Consider the following 5,552-nt stretch of genomic DNA (forward strand, 5'->3'; position numbering starts at 1 on the left):
GGTGTTCATTGGAAGGACTGATGTTGAAGCTGAAACTCCAATATTTGGGCCACCTGATGCGAAGAGCTGACTCATTTGAAAAGACCCTGATGTTGGGAAAGATTGAAGGCAGGAGGAGAAGGGAACGACAGAGGATGAGATGGTTAAATGGCATCACCAACTCAATAGACATGAGTTTGGGTAAACTCCAGGAATTGGTGATAGACAGGGAGGCCTGGTGTGCTGCAGTCCATGGAGTCGGACATGACTGAGCAACTGAACTGAACTGAACTGAAGCAGTACTACATGTTCACTCACCAGGGTAAAAGGAATCTGAAATTCAAGGATAAGCAATTTTTGAAGAAAAACCAAACTGTTAAAGTGAGGCATCATAAAAGGTAGAATAAATAGAGTCTGATGCAGTAATCATATTGTCATGTATGGATGCAAGAGTTGGGCTGTGAAGAAAGCTGAGCACTGACGAATTGATGCTTTTGAACTGTGAGAGGACTCTTGAGAGTCCCTTGAACTGCAAGGAGATCCAACCAGTCCATTCTAAAGGAGATCAGCCCTGGGTGTTCATTGGAAGTAATGATGCTAAAGCTGAAACTCCAGTACTTTGGCCACCTCATGCGAAAAGTTGACTCATTGGAAAAGACTCTGATGCTGGGAGGGATTGGGGGCAGGAGGAAAAGGGGACAACAGAGGATTAGATGGCTGGATGGCATCACCGACTCAATGGATGTGAGTTTGAGTGAACTCTGGGAGATGGTGATGGACAGGGAGGCCTGGCGTGCTGTGATTCATGGGGTCGCAGAGTCGGACACGACTGAGTGACTGAACTGAACTGACCTGACCTGATGCAGTAAAGTCAACAGAAGAAAAGAAAGAAAACTATAAATGAAGTATAACATTCTGAGATAAATACAAGATATTACCACATCCATGAAAAAAATGACACAATTCACTATAAAATGTAATTATTCCATAATAACAACAAAACATACTTATTTTAATAATATTTCTAGTTTAGAATGATTAAATATATAATAGGAAAAATGAATAAAAATTATGCTGTCATTAACAATCATGATTCTAGTGAAATAGAAGATAAAATAAAAGAAATTAAAAACTCTGTAATATTCTTTTTAAAATTCCAGTAAAAATATCTTTGAGTTGAAGATATCAATAGATAAACACATTTCTTAGCTCTGTCTGCTTAAAGGGCATAGGACAGTGAAAACCCAATAGCAATGGATATGCCTAATACCAGATTATGATCTTCAAATATCTTTTATCACCGAAGAAGACCAAGATTCCTTGAAGAATGCTCAGTTGAAGCCTGGCAGAAAATGTACTGGATAAGTCTGAAACATCTTATTGTGCTAAAAAGCAAGGAAGCTATCAAGGACTATTGGTATCATTTCAAAAAAGATACAAAGCCAATTTTGACTCCCACTGACTAAAGAACAGAAATTTGAACATTAGAAAATAATCATAACTATAATGGATAGAAACACATAATATATATAAAAATCCATGAGTTCATAACAAAACTCCAAAATCTCTATGCCTAACAATCTTGAGAGGTTGTTAGAGCCAGCAAATCTCATTTTGAAAACTATAAAGTAAGTGCAATTATCAGTATTTTTCTTATCTTTTCTGTACAAACTATTGCAGGGTAACTAAGAAGTTGATAAGGGAATCTTCTCCTTTGTAGAATAATTATTTCTATTACTAGAAAAATCAACATTTTCTGGGGCTAATAATGGTTACTACAAGGTTATTAATGGTTGCAAAAAATACTAGATAAAAGGTTGATAAGGATCTTTCTAATGGCTGGATCAAGTAGACAATACCTGAATCCAGTGAATGATTTAGCATCACTAAGAATGAGCTACTTTTGTATTACACACCTGCTGCTGCTGCTGCTACTGCTGCTAAGTCGCTTCAGTCATGTCCAACTCTGTGTGACCCCATAGACGGCAGCCCACCAGGCTCCGCTGTCCCTGGGATTCTCCAGGCAAGAACACGGGAGTGGGTTGCCATTTCCTTCTCCAATGCATGAAAGTGAAAAGTGAAAGTGAAGTCACTCAGTCGTGTCCGACTCAGCGACCCCATGGACTGCAGCCTACGAGGCTCCTCCACCCATGGGATTTTCTAGGCAAGAGTACTGGAGTGGGGTGCCATCGCCTTCTCTGATTACACACCTAGTATCACCTATATAACCTGATACATAGGTGTCAAAAACTGAATCTGAATCTCATCAAGTAATTGTTAGTTTACAGAAAAGTCAGATGACAGAAAACAGTGCTAAATAATACCACAAAATATAATCAACAAAATCCAAAATATGAGAAGTTCTACAGAACAAATAACTTAATTCATTCAGTTGACAGGTAGCATTTTTTTAAAATGAGTGGGGACTATTGAGACAAATTAACCAAATGTGCTATGTAAACTTACTCTTATTTGAACAACCCAATTGATATATGTTCTCAGAGAAAATTGTTTACTAGATGGGTTTTAAATGGTATTAAGGAATTAGATTGTAATTCTCTTAAGAATGATAATGGTACTGTAGTTAAATTGAAAAATCTTTCCCTATGAGAAATATTTAAGAACTTATAAATGGAGTGCTATATCTTGTTGTTGCTGTTGTTTAGTCACAAAGTCTCGTCCAACTTTGTGACCCCATGGACTGTAGCCCACCAGGCTCTTCCATCCATGGGATTTCCCAGGCAAAAATACTGGGCTGGGTTGCCCTTTCCTTCTCTAGGGGATCTTCCTGACCCAGGGATTGAATTCACATCTACTGCGTCTCCTGCAATGGCAGGTGGATTTTTTACCACTGCGCCACCTGGGAAGCCTGTGTCAAATATACTTAGTTATACTTTAATTTTTTAAATTAGAGTGATTAATAATACCCTAAATCACATTAGCTGAATTCAAGTTTAATCCCTAAAGAATACTTATTTATAAAATAAATAAATTCTACCTAAATTACTTGATTATTGCTTTCTTTTGTTACTTATTTAAAACTATCAATTTCATGTACAAGTTTGCAATACAAGATATGTCTTGTATTTGCTTTAAAAATACCTCAGCAAATAATTATACGTGTAATATATTATATAATATTTTATTTCTACACATGTACCATATGTGTCCATATGTATGTATGTATATGGTACATGTGTAGAAATAGATTCAAACAAAGTGGAAAATGTTGACAGTTTTGAGATTGATGGATGTATGGGGTTTCATTATATACAGGCAGAAAACACAGATAAACATAGGCTTAATATTTCACTGAAAGGGCAGCATAAAAGGGCCAGTGAAGTAGATATAAAGCTTTCAAAAATTTCACTGAAAATACAAATGGCGAGAACAAAGAAAATAGAAAGGGGAAATAGTTATAATTTTTGTTTTAATTTCAGAATTTTTAAAAGGTAGGAAATTTTAAAATGCTTAGTGAGTAGAATACATGAAAAAGAACCATTTGCTGGACACATCATGGTGAAATTTCAGGACACCAAAAAAAAATTCTGAAAATCCTTCAGATAGGAGAAAAGAATTGAAATGACATATAACGTCTCTGGTAAAAATGAATACATAGCAACATAAAAAACATCTCCAGTGGTTTAAGAGAGAAATAGGTTTTTTCCAGCTTTATTGAGTTATAATTGACAAAATTTTAAAGTATACAACATGATGATTTGTTATCCTATATATTGTGAATGTATCCCCTCCATCTAACTCACACCTCTATCATCTCACATATTTATTCCTTTTTTGTGTGTGAGAACTTTTATAGTCTACTTTTTTATCAAGTTTCAATTATATACAGTGTTATCTGCTATAGTCACCATGTCATACATTTAGATCTTCAACCTTATTCATCTTATAACTAAAAGTTTTTGCCCTTTTACAAAACTCTCCATAGACAAATAATTTTGCAGCCAGAATTTCATATCATTTACATGAAAAGGCAAAGACATTCTCAGTTAATATAATACTCATAAACTCTCCCTGAAAGATTAAGGAATTTACTTAAGAAAAAATCAGATATAAAATAAAAAGAAGTAATGTTAAATGTTAAATATTGTTTATATAGAGTAATAATAATAAAAATATGTAAGTAAAATCCCAGATGATCACAATATGGACAGAAAGAGGAAGTAAGAAAGAAAAGACTTAGGCTTTTTGGATAGGATTGTTGTTGTTCAGTCACCAAATCATGTCCAACTCTGGAATCCCATGGACTACAGCACGCCAGATTTCCCTGTCCTTCACCATATCCTGGAGTTTGCCCAAATTCATGTCCATTAAACTGATGATGCCTTCCAACCTTCTCATTCTCTGTTGCCCTCTTCTCCTTCTGCCTTCAATCTTTCCCAGCATCATAGTTTTTACCAATGAGTCTGCTGTTCACATCTACTTCTACTACTTTCCACAGTAGTAGATATAATGGTCATCTGAATTAAATTCTCCCATTCCCATTCATATTAGGATGTCAGTGTTTATTCTTGCTGTCTCCTGGTTGACCATGTCCAATTTACTTTGATTCATGGACCTAACATTCCAGGTTCCAATACAATACTGTTCTTTACAGGACTGAATTTTACTTTCATTACTAGGTGGATCCACAACTGAGTGTCATTTCAGCTTGGGCCCACCCACTTCATTCTTTCTGGAGCTATTAGCAGTTGTCCTTCACTCTTACCCAAAATATATTGGTCACTTTCTGACCTGGGGCCTCATCTTTTGGTGTCATATCTTTTTGCCTTTTTATACAGTTCATGGGGTTCTCACAGCAAGTATACTGGGGTAGTTTGCCATTCTCTCCTCCAGTGGATCACATTTTCTCAGCACTCTCCACTATGACCCTTCTGTCTTGCATGACCCTGCATGGCATGGCTCATAGCTTCATTGAGTTACCCTAGCCCCTTCACCGTGACAAGGCACAGATCCATGAAGAGGATGGATAGTATTAACCCAGCGTTACTTTAAAAGCATATTTAAATATGTGGTAAATTTTTAAAATATATATGCTAAAATGAAAAAGACATGCAATATCAAGTGTTGACAAGAATATGGAACAAATAGAACTTTCCTACACCATGGTGATAGCTCAGATTAGTGCAATCACTTTAGGAAACTGGTCCTGTCTATAAAAGCTAAACTTACACAAGCTGTATGACTCTGTAATTTTCTTTATAGAAATACAATATCAGAAATGGTACCAATGTACATCAAAAGACTTTGTACTACTATACTATTCATGACTTCCCTGGTGGCTCAGAGGTTAAAGCGTCTGCCTCCAATGCAGGAGACCCAGGTTCAATCCCTGGGTTAGGAAGATCCCCTGGAAAGGGAAATGGCAACCACTCCAGTATTCTTGCCTGGAGAATCCCATGGACAGAGGAACCTGGTAGGCTACAGTCCACGGGGTCACAAAGAATCGGACACGACTGAGCAACTTCACTTTCACATGCGATTCATGGCTGCATTATATGTAACTGCCAAACAAGAGAAATGATCCAAATGTCCATTGACACTAGAATGGATTT

At 36.5% G+C, this 5,552-nt stretch overlaps 1 non-coding gene across 1 annotated transcript; it reads left to right on the forward strand.

The window, feature by feature from the left end:
• Nucleotides 1-5,269: 5,269 nt before the first annotated feature.
• Nucleotides 5,270-5,342, forward strand: TRNAW-CCA. The gene has a single exon. It is a non-coding gene; the product is annotated as a tRNA-Trp (tRNA).
• The last annotated feature ends 210 nt before the right edge of the window (nucleotides 5,343-5,552 follow it).

This window comes from Oryx dammah, unplaced genomic scaffold (assembly GCF_014754425.2).
Source record: "Oryx dammah isolate SB20612 unplaced genomic scaffold, SCBI_Odam_1.1 HiC_scaffold_2, whole genome shotgun sequence".
NCBI classification, from domain to species: Eukaryota; Metazoa; Chordata; class Mammalia; order Artiodactyla; family Bovidae; genus Oryx; species Oryx dammah.